This window comes from Melozone crissalis, unplaced genomic scaffold (assembly GCF_028551555.1).
Source record: "Melozone crissalis strain CALT ecotype California unplaced genomic scaffold, PUWL_Pcris_2 ptg000041l_1, whole genome shotgun sequence".
NCBI lineage: Eukaryota > Metazoa > Chordata > Aves > Passeriformes > Passerellidae > Melozone > Melozone crissalis.
In genome coordinates, this window is record NW_026535819.1 from 8757377 (window position 1) to 8774926 (window position 17550).

Genomic DNA, 17550 nt, shown 5'->3' on the forward strand with positions numbered 1-17550 from the left:
GGAGATCCCACGGGAGGAGATGAAGGAGCACAGCCCTGTTGGAAAGTTTCAGGAATTGACTAATTAACTGGTGAGAAAGGCCCAATTAAGAAGCAGCAAACTCCTGACCTCAGAAGGCAGCCAGGAAGAGGAGCCTGCACAGACTCCTACCCAGATCCTGCATCCCAGGCTGGGCTGTCCCAACAAGTCTCCTTCCTCCCCCACTCAGGATGTCAGTGCCCCCATGGAGCTGACAGAGCAGCAATGCCTGGCAGGATTGCCTCACAGCCACACCCTCCAGCTCCTCTCAGCACCATCTTCACGTGGCTTCAAAGCTGCAAATCCATCCTCATTCCACCATGGCTTTTGCCAAAACGTGGTGGTATCAGAGCAGGCTTCACCCAGGTGCATTCAAGCTGCTGCAAGCACCTTCCTTGGATGTCACAGTCCCATTTTCTCAGGTTGCTGTTGATAATTGCTGCCCTGAGAAGTGCAGGATGTCTCTGCTTCAGCCCATGTGCAACAAGTGTGGACTCTTCACTTCTCGGTCTTGAGGTTGTTTATTAATACTTATCTATAAAATTTTCTTTCTGCCCAGCCAAGATCTGCTCAGCAGGGCAGCCACAGGCACTCTGTGTTGTCCTTTTATACTACAAACTACGTATAACATATTTACACTGAATTCCCAATACCTATCACCTGTGTTAGACAGTGCACTTCTACTCTGAACCAATCCCAAAGTGCCAACAGCACTGCAGAAAATGGAGAACAAGAAGAAGAAAGAAGAAGGACTAGACACGTCCTGATTCCCCCATCTTGTCCCCATAACCCCCATACCAAAAATCCTAAAATCTACATTTTCACCCTGTGCATATTTTATTACACAATTCAAACCTGTGTGACTTTCAGGTCCTCATGCAAAGCTGGTAACTTGCTCCAAGGGTCAAAATCAAATCCCCAGGTGTTCTGGGCAGCATGCCAGGGTCTCCAAGCCCCCTGATGAGGTTCTCAGCAACTCTGGACATCCAAAGGGATCTGCTGAGTTACGACACCATTTTCCCTCCTCAGCCCCTCCAAGTGTAAAACCAGTTCCAAACCTCTAGCAGGTCCTTCTGCACAGGCTGACCATGACATTTGGCCATCATTTCTTCCCCAGATCTGCTCTTCCCATGCTGCTCTCTCATCCTGATGCCACATCCATCCACAAAGCCAGATGTGTTCCTAGTTCAAGCCTGTCTCCTGCCTGTCATAGTTCAGACAGTCACAATACAAAGCAACACTCCCTTTTCAGAAGGCTTCAAACTATTTTTATTTTAGCATGCATGCTATTTATACATTCCTACAAAACTCATCAGTTTACACTTTATTCATTGGTCAGGAAAGACAAAGTGCTCATTGGAACAGGCACTTGCAGGTTTCCCTTATTTCGCCTTCTTTCTTTCTCGGTTTCTGTGTCAACAACCTTGGTAGAAAATTCTTCCAGGGGTGAACATGAATCTTCTGATCAAACTTCTCTCTGGCTCTCAGAAGTCACTGTAAAGCCTCTTCCACACCTGCCCACCTTGACCACACTCCTCCAGGGATGGGAACCTCCCTGAGCAGCTCATGGCAGCAGCTGGGTCATGCAGCCCCTCTACAGAACAACCCAGGGGTCAGCACTTCCCTGTAGAGGTCCCATCTTACTGCTACTCATTTTTGTGGTCTGCACTGATGCTTGGTGCAGTTATTTTCTCCCTAATCAGTGTCTGGGGGTGAACCTCTGCAAGTGCAGCTCTCTGTTGTCCCAAATCAGTAGTTAGGCAGAGTAAGATAAAGGCACATTCTTCTATATTCACTTGATTGTCTTCCAACCAATCCCAGTTCTTGAAACAGTTCCAGTTATGAACCCCAAATCAAAATCAAAATCAAATGATGAATTCCAAAGCAATTCCTTTGGAAGACATGAATGCAAACACATTTTGTCCTGGTAGGAGACCTCCTGCCTCTCAAATGTCACCTCAAATAACCAGGAGGAGCTTCCCAGCTCTCCTCCTGTCCAAATGGTGCATCTCAGGAATGCACTGATTGTTCCTTCAGGGAAGCTTCAGTTTTCTTCAACTTCTTATGGGCATCAGCTCAAGAAAAATAGGTCTGATCTGCCCAAGAAAAACAGATGTCAAGGATTGTTCCTGTAATAGCTGCATTTCATAGAACCATTGATTTCTTTGGGTTGGAAGGGACATTGAAGATAATCCTGTTCCATTCCCCTGCCATGAGCAGGGACACCTTCCACCATCCCAAGGTGCTCCAAGCCCTGTCCAACCTGGCCCTGGACACTTCCAGAGATCCAGGGGCAGCAGCCACAGCTGCTCTGGACAATAATTTCGTAGGTGTTGAAATAATTTTGAGCCAGCACTTCACAGGGAGAAGCCACACAGTCAAAATAAATGCTGCCTGGAGCTAATGAGATTCTTCTGTACTTCTGCAAAATCGAGAGGGTTCTGCACTTCTCTGCAGCTACCACAGGTGTTTTAATCATCCCTGAATCTGCTCAGTGTTAAAAACCACAAAGCTTGAGGGAAGTGTGGGCTGGAATCTGTCCCTCTTCGTTCACACTTATGTCACTTCTGCATTCAAAGGCACGACGACACATTGTGTGCAAGATGACAACAATTTCCTCTGCCCCTTTGTCATTTCCATGCCCCCACCTCTCATGCCAGCAGGCTGTGGTTTTCACAACCCAGGAATTGTGGTTTTCTTTGCTCACCATGAGTAGAATTTGCCCACTCAACTCATGAGGCCTCACACAATGATGACAGCATCTCTTTTCTAATTTTAAGCACAGGTTGTGTTCTGGGCTGAAATAAATCTCTCCCAAATCCCAGTGAACATAATCACACACTGTCTGACACACACATTGCAACTTCCAGGGATGAAACTCAAGGTCAGGACTTTCTGGATGGATGGATGGATGGATGGATGGATGGAAAAAGCCGTAATGCTGCCTGACAACTGCTCTAAAGTCACACACCAGGTCATAGAGGCTCCATTTAAAGCTGGTTTGGCTAAAGAGAAACATAATCCTTGTGATGGTGTTCACAGGGGTTCTTGGATGAGGGAAGAGACGAGGATGTGACTCCATGTTTCAGAAGGCTTGATTTATTATTTTATTATATGTATGACATTAAAACTATACTAAAAGAATAGAAGAAAGTATTTCCTCAGAAGGCTAGCTAAGAATAGAAAAAGAAGAAATGATAACAAAGGTTTGTGGCTCAGCTCTCTGTCCAAGCCAGCTGACTGTGATTGGCCATTAATTACAAATATCCAACATGGGCCAATCGAAGATCTACCATTTGCATTCCACAGGGCCAGAGCAGCAGCAAATAATCAATGTTTACATTTTGTTCCTGAGGCCTCTCAACTTCTCAGGAGGAAAAATCCTAAGGAAAGGATTTTTCAGAAAAGATGTCTGCGACAAATCCTTCATAATCTAAATATATATTGACAGCCCTGCAAATACAAATGGACATGCCTGGCAACAGACTGGCCCTGAGAGGTCTCTGTCCCCCCAGAGCTGAAAATCTCATGCAAGCCTGGCAACATTTCCAGTGGTTATCCTCTGTTCTCCAGGAAAAAGAAGGAGAGACAGAAAGTCTTGAAGCACAAAGAAATATATTGTGCTTTGTTGTCCACCCAACAATCTGGTGTTTCCCATCTCTGCAAAGATTTGGGCTCCACTTCCACGAAAGTTTTGCTTTCATAAACAAATGAGGATACTTTTTACAGGAGGTGGATCAATAAACAATAAGCCATTATCCCACTACAAGGTGGAATCTAGGAGCTCTACCCTGGCTGGGATTAGTGCATGTTTCTTGTCAGGGTCAGAATAACAAACTGCAGTTATTTATCTGTACTTCACATTCCACAAAAAAGTACCTTGATGGGTTTATAATCGCAGTGTCAACAGAAGTAAAATCCCCCTGAAATAATTAAAATAACCAAAATGACACAGTTTCATCCAGAGCCTCTGAGAGAGAGAAAGGCTGAAACAATAAGATCAGCCTGAGGAAAATTTTGTGGACAAACCATGTGCCTTTCCCAGCCTGCTTTGTCTCTGATATATAGAAAAGATCTAGAGAGAGAGATTTTCAGAGATCTAGAATTCCAGACTAGCCTTGGAGTACTTTCCTGTGTAATTTCCACCTAGATCACTGAAATCCTCATGATACATCCCATTTCTGAGAACAGCGGTTTGAAGCTCAGCTCCTGAAGAACTGTACATTCAGCAGGCTGACTCTCTAGCCTATGCTAAGTGCATTTATTTCTTAATCCCTCATCTCAGTAAGAGTTTTGTGTGGGCAAGCAGCTTCTTCAGAACTGCAGCCAACAGAAAGGGTGTGTTGGAGGGAGGGGAAGGGCGATACAAGCAAGGAGTCTCCCACGCGGCCTCAGGACTGGGCCAGGGCCCAGAGGGGACGCTCCGTCCCATCCCACCGGGAAACCCAAGGGATCAGGTTTCTGCAGAGGACACGAAGTGGGCTGAAAGGCTGCGAGCAGGAAATGTGTAATTATTACACAGAGGAGGGCATGGAGGAGAAGCTGGTTCAGCTGGAGCAGAGTGAGGGCAGAGCTCCCCGGGGCTGCAGCTCCTCCCGAGGGGCAGCTCCCATCTCTGCTCTGGGACAGGGACAGGAGCCAGGGCACGGCTGGGGCTGGGCCAGGGCAGCTCAGGCTGGAGCTCAGGGCAAGGCTCTGCCCCCAGAGGGTGCTGGCACTGCCCAGGCTGCCCAGGGAATGGGCACGGCCCCGAGGCTGCCAGAGCTCCAGGAGCCTTTGGGCAGCGCTGCCAGGGGTGCCCAGGGTGGGGCTGCTGGGGGGGCTGGGCAGGGACAGGGGCTGGGCTGGGGGATCCCTTCAGTCCCTCCCAGCTCAGGATATTCTGTGATTCTCTGATTCCCTCAGTCCATGCAGCACCAGCTGAGTTTCCCATCCCTGTTCAGCAAGTGCAGATCCTGTCCCCCAGCAGGCAGTATTTAATCCCAGGCTGTGTTCCTGCTCCTCCCTGCCAGAACTGGGAGAACTGGGGCCACAGGAGACAGGCCAGCTCCCCATCCTGTGGAAAAGGCACATTTGCCCACACTGCCAGCTTGAAGCAGAGCCTAGTGAAGAAAGAGCCCCTGGCAACCAAAGGAGCCCCAGGGAGAGACAAGCCTGGCTGCAGATGAAGGAGTTTTTCCCTTTGAGAGGGATTTCTGAGGGGAGGTCCTCAGTGTTTCTCCCCAGGCAGAGCTGGCACAGGGATATTGAACCAGACAAGACCCTGACTATCCTAGGGACTGGGCTGGGTGATCCTGATGGGTCCTTTCCAGCTCAGGAAATTCCATGATTGTCGCTTAAAATCCTGATCAAGAGGGCAGCAGGCTGAGCGTGGCCACCCCATCCTCTGCTGGGCACAGCTGCCCCCACCCCACTCTGCAACTCCAGCATCCAGACCCAGCAGAGATTCCATCCATCTCCTCCCACTGGAGCCATGACAAGCTGCCAATATCAGGGAGTAATTTCCAGAAATATCCCAGCACTGCCTGTTGTCTGCTACCTGCAGCTGGACACCTCCAACATTAATCCTAACATTAATTCAATCAATCCTGGCAATAATTTCACTTATTTAATACATTGTTTTTAGGAAGAAATTCTTTACTGTGAGGTTGATGATGCACTTGTGTTGCCTCAGGTTTTAGGATTTATATTTTCCACATTCTGTGCTGCTTTAGTGGGTGGGTCTGGGTTCATATCAGGGGATGGTGAGCTCTGTGCACAGAGCAGGGAGACAAAACAATTCCTGCTCCAGCTGGGCACCAAGGACAAATGATCCAAATCTCAGCCCAAGAGCACAAACACCGAGGGCTGGAGAGAGAAAAACAAGCAGGGTGGGACTGCATGGGCTAAAGCTGGAATGGGACAATGAACTGCAAGGTGCAAATGGAGCAGAACTGATCACAGTGACAGACCCCATGCCCGGCCGTGCATTTTGGGACCATTTTGGTTCATCTTGGGTGCAGCCGTGGCTGGGCTCTGGTGCTGCCCAAAGTGGATCCATTGAGGAGATCCTTTTAATAAATCCCTGCTTTATTCTTTAGCTCTGTCCAGTCTCTGTTCTAGGCCAGCCGTCACAAGGCATCAATGGAATGGGTTGCCCACAGAAGTTGTGGATGTCCCATCTGAGGGAGTGTGTGATGGGGCTTTAGCAGCAATCTGAGATTGTGGAAGGTGTCCTTGGCCATGGCAGGAGGTGGAATTTGCTGATATTATAGGTCCCTCAAGCAAAACAAGTCTGGAATTCTTTGATTCTGTGAATTTAATTGTTTCAGGTGATGGTGGCCATAAACACCTGGCAGTGAAGGCTGACAATAAAATTTCTTTGAGTTCCTCTGATGTTCACTCAGTGTGAACCAAGCTGTAACATCAGCTGTAAAATCCTGGTCTGCTCAGGGCTGGGCATCCTGCCCAGAACCAGAGAGAGCAGGAGAGCACTGGGTTGCTTCCTGTACAGTTATTAATTACATTCAATTAATTGCAATTAACTGAATTATTAATTGCATTCTCCCCACTCAAACAAGGGCTTTCTTGGTATCATCACTCCCACAAACAACTTTTGCAGACAGATCAGCACATCACAAGACTCACAAGAGGTCAGGTCCTTCTCTGTGAGCTGTTGGGAAGGAGAGCTCTAAAATTAATCCCAGTGGTGGCCACTGCCCTGTCTTTGTTTATCTACCCGATGGGAAATGATCCATAAAGCCTCTGACAAAGCAAGACATAAAGCCATTACAGAATGGCACAAAAGGGCAGATTACACGACAGCAGAAGTGTGGCAAGGGATGGTTGAACGAGGAATAAACCCATGATATTGTTCATTTCAAAGGAAAGCCACGGCCAGATCAGTGCCAGGAAATCACTGGCACATGGGAAGTCATTAATTTCTCCCAGATGTGAAAACCAAACTTTGCTGTCTGTTCACATGCACAGAAGGACAGCGAGGTCCTGATGAAAATTTGTGCTGATTTCTCCTTCCTGACTCTGCCCTTGACCAGGGCCTGGAGCTGGAGTGGGGCCAGGTGTGATCAGAGGGGCTGAGGCAGTAGGAGCTCCTTTTCCGTGTTTCCCAGAGCACAAGGACGAAGAGCCTGGATTTCACAGTCTGTGCTCTTCATCAGAGGGCTCTGCTTTAGCAGAGTCATTCCCTCTGTGCCCCAGAGCTACCTCTCTGCTTCCTGAGTCAAGCCTGATGTGTCAACCTTTTCCTTTGTGAGTGGGTTTTCCAACACACTGGACAAAGGCTGCAGCTAAATCAGGAATACAGCGGAAAAGGTTTGGATCTCACACAAACCTTCCATGATGAACTTGTGAAAATCCATAAATCTACATTTCATCATGCGAACAATCCTTTCTCATTGAGCTGGGAGGAACCATCTGGAGATTATTTCTGTATTTTGGCATCCTTTGAGAAAGTTCCTGCAGGAGGTGATGTCCGGTAGTTTGGGGAGCAGGAACATGGGGATGCCATCCTGTATGGATGTCCTGTGGTGTTGGGGAGCAGGAACATGGGGATGCCATCCTGTATGGATGCCCTGTGGTTTTGGGGAGCAGGAGCCCAGGAATGGCACCCTGGATCAATGCTGTGTGGTTTTGGGGAGCAGGAAGATGAGAATGGTCCCCTGGCTGTGCTCAGCTCTGGCTCCTTTGCCCAGCTGGCCCACACCTGTACCACTTGGCACTCCAGCCATGCCTGGGGGTGTTTTGGCAGCTTTGGTGCCTATGGGAGCAGCAGGCTTTGTCTGGGAGAACATGGGGCATTCCTTTAGGGAAAGAACACAATTCCCACCTCCTGGGTTTTTACAGCATTCATTTCACGTGGCGGCAGCAGCCTAAATCTTGAAGGCCTGTGCTAAAAAGGAAACAAAGCTTTGGCAGACTGAGCTCAAGAGCTGAAGTGTTTCAGAGCACTGCAGGCTGCGACCATGAGCCCAGACTATGTCACCACTGCTCTGCTCAGAAAATTTGGAGTCTGGAGCCAGCAGGCTGCAAGATCCCATTGCTCACTCGGGACAGCTCTGGGCTGCATTACTCCCAAAGAAGGGAAAGGGAAAATCCAGCTCTGCCCAGTTGTGACGTGTGCAAGGAAGGCAGTGAACAAGTCATTCTTCCACGCCATACAATCCTTTCTAGGGAATCACCCGTCACTGCATTGTACAAGCAGATTTTCTTCCCCTGCCTTTGTCACGTAGAACCACGTGCCCCTGATGCTGCTCTGTGTATCCTCAGCAACCCCTGGATGTCCACACACCAGCAGTCAGCTGTGGTTTGCTGTCATGGACACCAGGCACGTAGAGCAGGGAGGCTGGGGCAGAGTCAAGGCTCTGCCTCGGTTGTTTGGAACAGCCAGGAGGGGAACAGAGCTCTGGCCATGGAGGGAGCTGTGGTATTCACACGGCCTCTGAACAGAGAGGAGCTGTGAGACAAGCAGAGAAGAAGGAAAACACAATTCTTGTCTCGCTTGCAGTGCCTGTGTTGTGCCAAAGTAGAATGCAATATGGAGATTGTTTACCCAAAGTGAGGATGTTTTGTTCCTTGGCCTGTCAGGGCCAGGTGTGTGTGTGTGTGTCAGACTGTCACAAGATAGACATGAAAGAATCAGAGATTAGTGCGGTGCTGTGTAGTTGTGAGCAAGAGTGAGTGCAGGGCAGATTCACTTTAGATACAATGTACATAGTATAATAAAGTAATTAATTTGCCTTCTGATATCCATGGAGTCAGATGGATCATTCTCTCTCCCCTTCATCAGAGTCACCTTTGATTTACAATAGGGAGCACTTTACAGAGCCAGCTTCCTGCTGTGAGCTGGAATGGATGGAGAAATGTCCAGCCAAGCCATGCCTGATAGCACAAAACTTCCTGAAAAGCTCCAGCAAAAGCAGTGTCCAGTGCACCAGCCTAAACACAGGAATTCCAGGCTGAGAGGTGTCCACTGCACCACCCTAAACACCAGAATTCCAGTCTGACCATGTCATTCTCTCTTCCCACAGCACAGGCGAGGGGACAGGTCAGGTGTGACCCTGCAGGGCTCTCCTGGAGTCACTAGAATGGCTCAGCTGCCTTCCCACAGCCCCTGCCTCCTGCACAGCCACATCCCTTTGGGCCATGACATTCCTGCCAGCTCCTGCCACCTCAGCCCAGCCCTGCCCAGGGCACCCTCAGAGCGTGGGAGGGAAGAGTGGTGGCAGGAGGAGCTGTGCAGCAGCTGGGAGGTCACAGGAGGGACACGGTGTGATGTAGCCGTGATATTTTCTGAAAAATCCTTACCTTAGGACTTTTCCTCCTGAGAAGCTGGGAGGCCTCAGGAACAAAATGTAAACAATGGTTATCTGCTGCTGTGGAATGCAACAGGTGCGTCTGTGATTGGTCTCAGGTGGTTGTTTCTAATTAATGGCCAATCACAGTCAGCTGGCTCAGACTGTCTGTCCAAGACACAAGCCTTTGTTATTCATTCCTTTTCTATTCTTAGCTAGCCTTCTGATGAAATCCTTTCTTCTATTCTTTTAGTACAGTTTTAATATATCATAAATAATAAATCAAGCCTTCTGAAACATGGAGTCAGATCCTCGTCTCTTCCCTCATCCTCAGACCTCTGTGAACACGGTCACAATGTGAGGTGGGAACCATCCCACACCTCCCGCTCCTTCCCGTCTTATGTGTGTGAAAAATGTGTATTTTATTATTGGCTTTTTGCAAATATTAAAATGAATATTATATGTGTTATGTTAGAAAGTGATGCTGTATTGATTTTCTGAAGTAGCGTGTTAAATATAGTTTTAGGTTATAACAATGTTAAAATACAAACCATGCTATGGAAGATACTCTTTTTATAAAGAAAGGACTCGCAGCGAAATAGCAGCCACAGGACACCTAAATCTTTCGGAGAAAGAGAATTTATTGCTCCATTATCAGGAGAAACAAACTTCTTCCTGCCTCTCAGCCCTGAAGAGCTGTCAGGATTAAGAGGAAGAAGCTGACTCTGACCCGAAAAAATTCATTTTTGTATGGAATTTATGCATCATGTATGAGGTATATGAGTATGCAACAGGCTGTTTTTGAGGGTTAATCCTCTGTTAACATGGGTCCTTTTTTGGGCTTATTTTGCACAGAAAAAGGTACCCGGACGTCCATAACTCTTTGTTTCTGTTGTCTCATATTGTCCTAATCCAGACTGTCTAAATTATTATTACTCTAATTATATTACTATTTTATAACCATTTTATTACTATTAAACTTTTAAAATTTTAAAAACAAGTGATTGGCATTTTTCACATGTGGATGGCATAAGGTGGAACATGGGGTAACATCCTGTGGCCAGGGGTGTTTGGGGAGCTGATCCCCATCTCCTGCCTGCTGGCAAACCCAGTCTGACTGGGTGATGTTTCCACACAGCAGCAGGGTGGAAACTTGCCCTACTTCCACTCACTGGGGGTCAGGAGTTGTGCAAGGGCCAGGAGTGACCTGGAAAGCCCCTGGAGACACATCCTCTCAACTGCCCAGGAGAAAACCCAACAGCAAACCCTTCTATGGATGCCCCAAGAGCTGATCATGCCAAGAGGAGCCCTCCCATCCCTCTGTCTCCCCTCCAGACCTGCTGCACCTCTGACACACAACACCTCTGGTGGGAGACTCCGGATGCTCCAGCCACAGGCCAAGCAGGAAGGTGTCCCAGGGTGTCTCTGTATCTCCATTTGTCTGCTTGGCCTTGTGAAAAACATCAATCACTTGGTTTTTTTTAAATTTTAAAAGTTTGATGGTAATAAAATGGTTATTAAAATAGCAATATAATCAGAGTAATAATAATTTGGACAATTTGGGTTAGGACAATATGAGACAATAAGAACAAAGTGTTATGGACAGTCTGGATACCTTCTGGGCAAAATAAGCCCAAAATAGGACCCACGTTAACAGAGGATTAACCCTTAAAAGCAATAATCTGTTGCATATTCATACCCCTCATATATGATGCATAAATTCCATTCAAACAAAGGATTCTGTCAGGTCAGTGTCAGCTTCTTCCTCTTAATCCTGACAGCTCTTCAGGGCTGAGCAAGGCAGGAAGAAGTTCATTTCTTCTGATAATGGAGCAATAAATTCTTTTTCCCTGAAAGATTTAGGTGTCCTGTTGCTGCTATTTCACTGTGAGTCCTTTCTTTAAAAAAAGTATCCTACATAGCATAGTTTCTATTTTAACATTATGTTATAACCTAAACTATATTAAACACACTACTTAAGAAAATTAACACAGCATAACTTTCTAACACAACACATACAATATTCATTTTAATATTTGCAAAAAGCCAATCATAAAATATGAATTTTTCACAAAAACTAATTCTAAGAGCAAAAGGGAAGGAAGAAGAGTTTGTTTTCAGACATTGTACTCGCTCCTCCATATCCACATACAGAAATGTGCTGTCTGCAGATGGACAGACAGACCACAGGGCAGAGCTCTCCTTTGTTTTTAGTTAGTTTTAGCTCACTGAGGTGAAGAATTTCCCTGGACTGTGGTTTTTCTTTTTCTTTAGATCTATTTAAACCTGCTCTGGACTGAACACCAGAAGAGCACCAGGAGCTCACACCTGTGGCCCACCAGGCAGGGGCCGTGGCATTTCCAGAGCCAGAGGGACTGATAAGAGACTGATAAGAGACTGATAAGAGACTGAGTGAGCCGAGCCACAGCCCATGGAGGGGATTTTCTGAGTTTGTCATCTCTTTTGAAGTTGCAAGAGGTTTTATTATTTAATATTGTTTGTTTTTTGTACTAGTAAATGCTTACCTGTTAAATAAACAGGGTTTTTTCCCACTTTTCTCCAAAGAAATCTTTTTCCCTAAGCAGTTAAGGGAAGGGCCGCTTTTATTTCCTTTCTAAAAGAAAACCCTTTAGAGGTTTTCTCACAAATTTGCCCTAAACCAGGACAGAAGGAAATGATGAGGGAGCAAACAAACACCCTGATTTCTCCTCTCCCAGCTGAGGGATCCCCTGTGCTTTGTATTTCTGGGGCAGTGTGTCAGGATTCAGCAGAAATGATGGTGTAAATAAAACATTAAGCATTCCCCACACAGTGAACAAAAATCACTTTGAAAACCCTTAGAAAATCTGTGAAATGGGCTTGGAATGCTCAAATATTTTTTTCTCCATGCTCAGTGCAAGCTTCAAAACTTCAAACACAGACATGGACTCATCCAACTATCAAACTGTTTAGCTTGGAGATCTCCAAGGTCATTGAGTCCAACCATTCCCCAGCACTGCCAGGGCCACCACTGGGCCATGGTGCCACATCCACATGGCTTTGAAATCCCTCCAGAGATGCGGACACCACCACAGCTCTGGGATGTCTGTGGCAGGGCTTGATAATCTTTTCAGTGAAGAAATTCCTCCTAATATCCACAACTTAGCACAACTCAGGGCTGTTTCCTCTTCTTCTGTCATTTCTTACCAAGGGAGCACAGCCCGACCCTCCCCAGCTGTCCCCTCCTGTCAGGAGCTGTGCAGAGCCACAAGGGCCCTCCTGAGCCTCCTTTGCTCCAGGCTGAGCCCCTTCCCAGCTCCCTCAGCCTCTCCTGGGGCTCCAGCCCCTTCCCCAGCTCCATTCCCTTCCCTGGACATGCTCCAATGTCCTTCTTGTCTTGATGAGCCTAAAAACTGAGCACAGCCATTATACAAGGAATGAATAAAGATCCCATATAATGAGAATTTTCCATGCTAAAGACAGGAACAGCTGTCAGACCATCCCTGTGCACTTCTCTCTCCTGACTCTAGATGTGATCCAGCATGTCCTCAGACAAAATGCCCTCAGACAATCAGGCACAAACACGCAGGGAGAACAGAAAGCACTTGAGGCAGCAGACGGAGCTCAGCAGCACAGCAGTGACGTGCCCCAGTGCCAAGCTGTTTCCTTTGCATCCCTAATTCCTTTCATACTCTTTTCAGCTCTTCCAAAACATCTCTGAGCCCCACAGTGACTCCCCAGCAGAACATCTGCCCCCTCTAAAGCTCGCTGAGCTGCAGCAGCAGTTGAGAACTCCTGCAGATTTCTGTCATCAGTAGAAACTACTCAAGGATCCCAGGCTGGGACGTGTCTAGACAAGAGGAGGAGAATTTGCACAACAGTCTGGGCTGAGAGAGGAGCTGGGGACAAACGGGGAGCAGCAGGAGGCATGTGAAAGGTGGCATGATGTGACATGGCTGACAGCTGAGCAGGACCATCCCTGACTGCCCTGATCAGGATCCCTTCACAGGAAAGGTGAGACCAGGGTGAGACCAGGAAACCCATTCCCTGAGTGCAGCCAGGGATGGCTGGGGAACATCCCAGTGTATCCCAGTACATCCCAGAGCATCTCAGTGCATCCCAGTAGATCCCAGAGCATCCCAGTCCACTTCAGTGTATCCCAGTACATCCCAGTGCATCCCAGTACATCCCAGAGCATCCCAGTCCATTTCAGTGTATCCCTATACATCCCAGTGTATCCCAGTACATCCCAGAGCATCCCAATACATCCCAGTGCATCCCAATCCATCCCACTGCACCCCAGTGCATCCCATTCCATCCCAGTACATCCGAGTGCATCCCATTGCATCCCAGTGCATCCCTGTACATTCCAGTGCATCCCATTGCATCCCAGCACATCCCAGTACATCCCAGTACATCCCAGTGCACCCCAGTACATCCCAGTGCATCCCAGTGCATCCCAATACATCCCAGTGCATCCCAGCACATCCCAGTGTATCCCAGTACATCCCAGTGCATCCCAGAGCATCCCAGAGCTGGGTTTCTCCTGGCAGCTCCAGAGTTTCATTTTGGAAAGGTGATGCAGGAGTCACCAAACCAAGCAGGTTTGTTTGGGCCTGGCAATCCCTTTATGGTGCAGGGAAGTCCTGAGGTCCTGCTTTGAACATTAAATGGTGCCTGTCCCATGTGTGTGAAAGCTCAGTGATCACTCTTTGCCCTTTGTTTTTGCAGACCAAGTATGGATATGCAAAAGCACCCATAAATATGGGTACCAAAATACTCATATGTAAAAATTCCAAAATACCCATATGTAAAAATTCCAAAATGCCAAAATACCCATATGTAAAAATTCCCCCAGCCCAGTTTGGGGAGAAAAAAAGATGGGAGTGAATCTCTCCCAGTGCTCCTCTCTTTTTTCTCCCCCCACCCAATAAATCCATATATGGGAATGTTCTTTTTCTGTTTTCTTTTTCTTTCTTCTGCTGAGTCCCCTCCTGGCAAGTACCATGCTCCTCTTTGCCAGCCACACGTGTCTGCTTAGGAAAAAAGAAATTTCTTCTTCCTCTCTTGGGATCTTTAAGAGCAAATTCTCAGGTCAGCCTCAGTGCCAAAGGCAGAGCATCAGCCTGTTCCCAGCTCATCTCAAGAGGCTCCAGCTGCTCATCCTCTTCCAGCCAAAGATTTGCAGGGCACTGCTGCAAGAAGGCCGAGGCCAATAAAAGTTCTTACAAGCTGTTGTAACTCAGAGCTGGCTCCCCTGGAAATCCTTGGCAAATAAAATAAAAATAAACTCCTGGTGTTCCCTGCAGATATCTGTGTCTGTCTGCTGGCAAGGCTCATGCCTTGAATATATTTTCAGCTTTTTGTAGCACTCACAGTGAAGAGAAAATTAATTTTGACACTCGTGGTCAAAATATTAGTATTTTGCCCTAGAATATGCAACTGGGACCCCAGAGGGGAAAAAAAATAGGTAAAAAAATCACTTGTCTACACAACACTTCAGAGAAATATGAGTTTTATTAGAGGATAAATGGAGCCACACCTACCCTGAAATGAGATCTGGGCTCTGCAAAAGCAGAGAGCAATCCTTGTCCCCAAGGTTTTACAACCTAAATGAAAACAAACAGTGAATTAAGGAAGGAAACAGTCAGTCACTTGTCTAAGGTCTGACAGGGGCGATGTGGTTTGGCTGGGATTAGAGCACGGAGCCTTTGGTGCTTTACAAAGCTCTGCTGGGTGAGAAGCTGGCCAGGAACCAGCCCAGAAACCCCCTGAGCCCTGGGCTGAGCCCAGCGTGGGCAGCAGGGCAGGGGGGATTGTGCCCCTGTGCCTGGGCTCAGGTGAGACCCCACCTGCAGAGCTGCCCCAGCCCTGCCCAGCACAGGGAGGAGCTGGAGCTGCTGCAGAGATCCAGAGGAGGCTCCAGGGGGATCAGAGGATGGAGCAGCTCTGCTGGGAGGAGAGGCTGGGACAGCTGGGATTGTGCACCTGGAGAGGAGAAGCTTTGGGGGGACCTCAGGGTGGCCTTGCAGGGCCTGAAGGGGCTGACACAAAAGACGGAGAGAGACCGTCCAAGGGCCTGGAGTGCCAGGACAAGGGGGAATGGCTTCAAACTCAGAGAGAGAAGGTTTAGATTGGATATTGGGAAGGAATTCTCCCCTGTGAGGGTGGGCAGGCCCTGGCACAGTGTCACAGACATCTTTTATGAAAAATCCTTTCCTTAGGATTTGTCCTCCTGAGAAGCTGAAAGGCCTCAGGAACAAAATGTAAACAATGATTATCTGCTGCTGTGGAATGCAACAGGGGCATCTGTGATTGGGGCAAACATAACAGTCCATGTTAGATGCTTCTAATTAATGGCCAATCACAGCCCAGCTGGCTTGGACAGAGTCGGAGACAGAGCCTTTGTTATCATTCCTTGCTATTCTATTCTTAGCTAGCCTCCTGATGAAATCCTTTCCTCTATTCTTTTAGTATAGTTTTAATGTAATATATATCATAAAATAATAAATCAAGCCTTCTGAAACGGAGTCAGATCCTCATCTCTTCCCTCAATCTGAGACCCCTGTGAACACCGTCACAGCACAGGGTGCCCAGAGCAGCTGTGGCTGCCCCTGGATCCCTGGCAATGCCCAAGGCCAGGCTGGAGCACTGGGACAGTGGAAGGTGTCCCTGCCCGTGGTAGAACTAGGGGACCTTTAAGATCTCTTCCAACCCAAACCATTCCAGAATTCTCTCTCATCTCCCTAAACCATCCTGCTTTTCACTATTTCTTGCTTACTCTTCCATACTTTCTCTTTCCTTGGTCTCTTCCCTCTCTGCGCCGCTGGCAAGGATCCTGTTCTTGCTGCTGGCAGCCTCAGCCTCGCTGACCAAACCACATGTTCTGCTCAGAGCAGGACTTGGAGCTCTCCAGAACATCAAGAGCTGCACCCAGCTATTGCAATAGGAAGATTTTTTTTTTTTCCATGTCACTGAAGTGAGAAGAACTGGCTGAATTTTTATGAGGAAAAGGGATGTTGCAGACAGCCTGGGACATGAGAAAATCGTTTTCTTTCCTTGATCTTATTTTTTAAGAGCCCAAATCTGCAAAGGTTTTTGTGGGGAGGAACCAAATCTCTCTCACTAAAAAAAGTGTTGAAGTCTCCAGCCTGTTTCTCTACCCAGGGAAAAAGGAGAAGTTCCTGCACATCACTGTGTGTGCACATACACATCAAAGAAAGTTTCTGTTTTTATGAGAACTTTCCTGGGGACAAAAAAAACCCAATTTCAACAGTCTGGGCAAGTCTAAATGGCAACATCTGCATGCCAAGCACTTCCTAAATGAGAGATTTCCCTGGGGAGGGTGGGCTGCTGCAGAGTGGCAGGGAGCAAGGAAGGAATTTAGGAATTTTGCTGGGATACAGGAACCCCTTTCCAGCTGGACATCAGCTGCCAGCAGAGCTTGTTCCTCCCATTTGTGCTGCTGATCAGTGATTCTGTTGAGTCAGGGATGGATATAAATACTCCAGTCTTTAGGTGGATCAGAAGGTATAACAGAATAATTCTTTATTAGCAAGAATTCAGTTCTGGAAATGTGAAATTACAGCAGAGCAAGAAGTTGTGAGTTTTATAGTCTGACTCGCTAAGCTGGGACCTGATCGGGCTCAAAGTAGAAACATCTCACTTTATTAATGATTATGAATAACACACTGTGGAGAACCCTAACTACAAACAATGGTTACAGAAAGAGAAATAATAATTGTTTAATTATTTTCTTCTAAAATTGCCAGGCTTAGCTTTCTGTTCTTTCTCCACCTGAATTAAGAATATCCACAGATCAGGTCCAGAGGCTCTCCACAGGCTGCAGCTCCTCTGTGTCAGGGGTAGCAGCTGTCAGCCAAGTAACACTGACATCATCTTTCCCCCAAGTACAGTAAAATCACACTTGTCCTAGTAGCAACAACAGATTCCTGTGAGAGCACAACGCTTTGTTAAGGTTTTTAATTAAGATGATTTGGGAGAAGATGAGTTCCAGGGCAGACGAACATCCAGTTTTGGGATTAAGCCCCGACGGTTTGGTGCAAAAGGTGAACATTGAGCAACGGGAAGCCTCTTGTGAATTCTGCTAAAATGAAGGGGATGAAGCAACACTTCAGAGAAGCGGACCCCTTCTCTGGGGTCACTTGATTCCTGTCATCTCACCTTCCCCAAAAGCCTCTTCCCCTTTCTCTGGGAAAGAAGAAACTGCCGGGCTGCGCTCTCTCTGCCTCTCGCTCTCCCC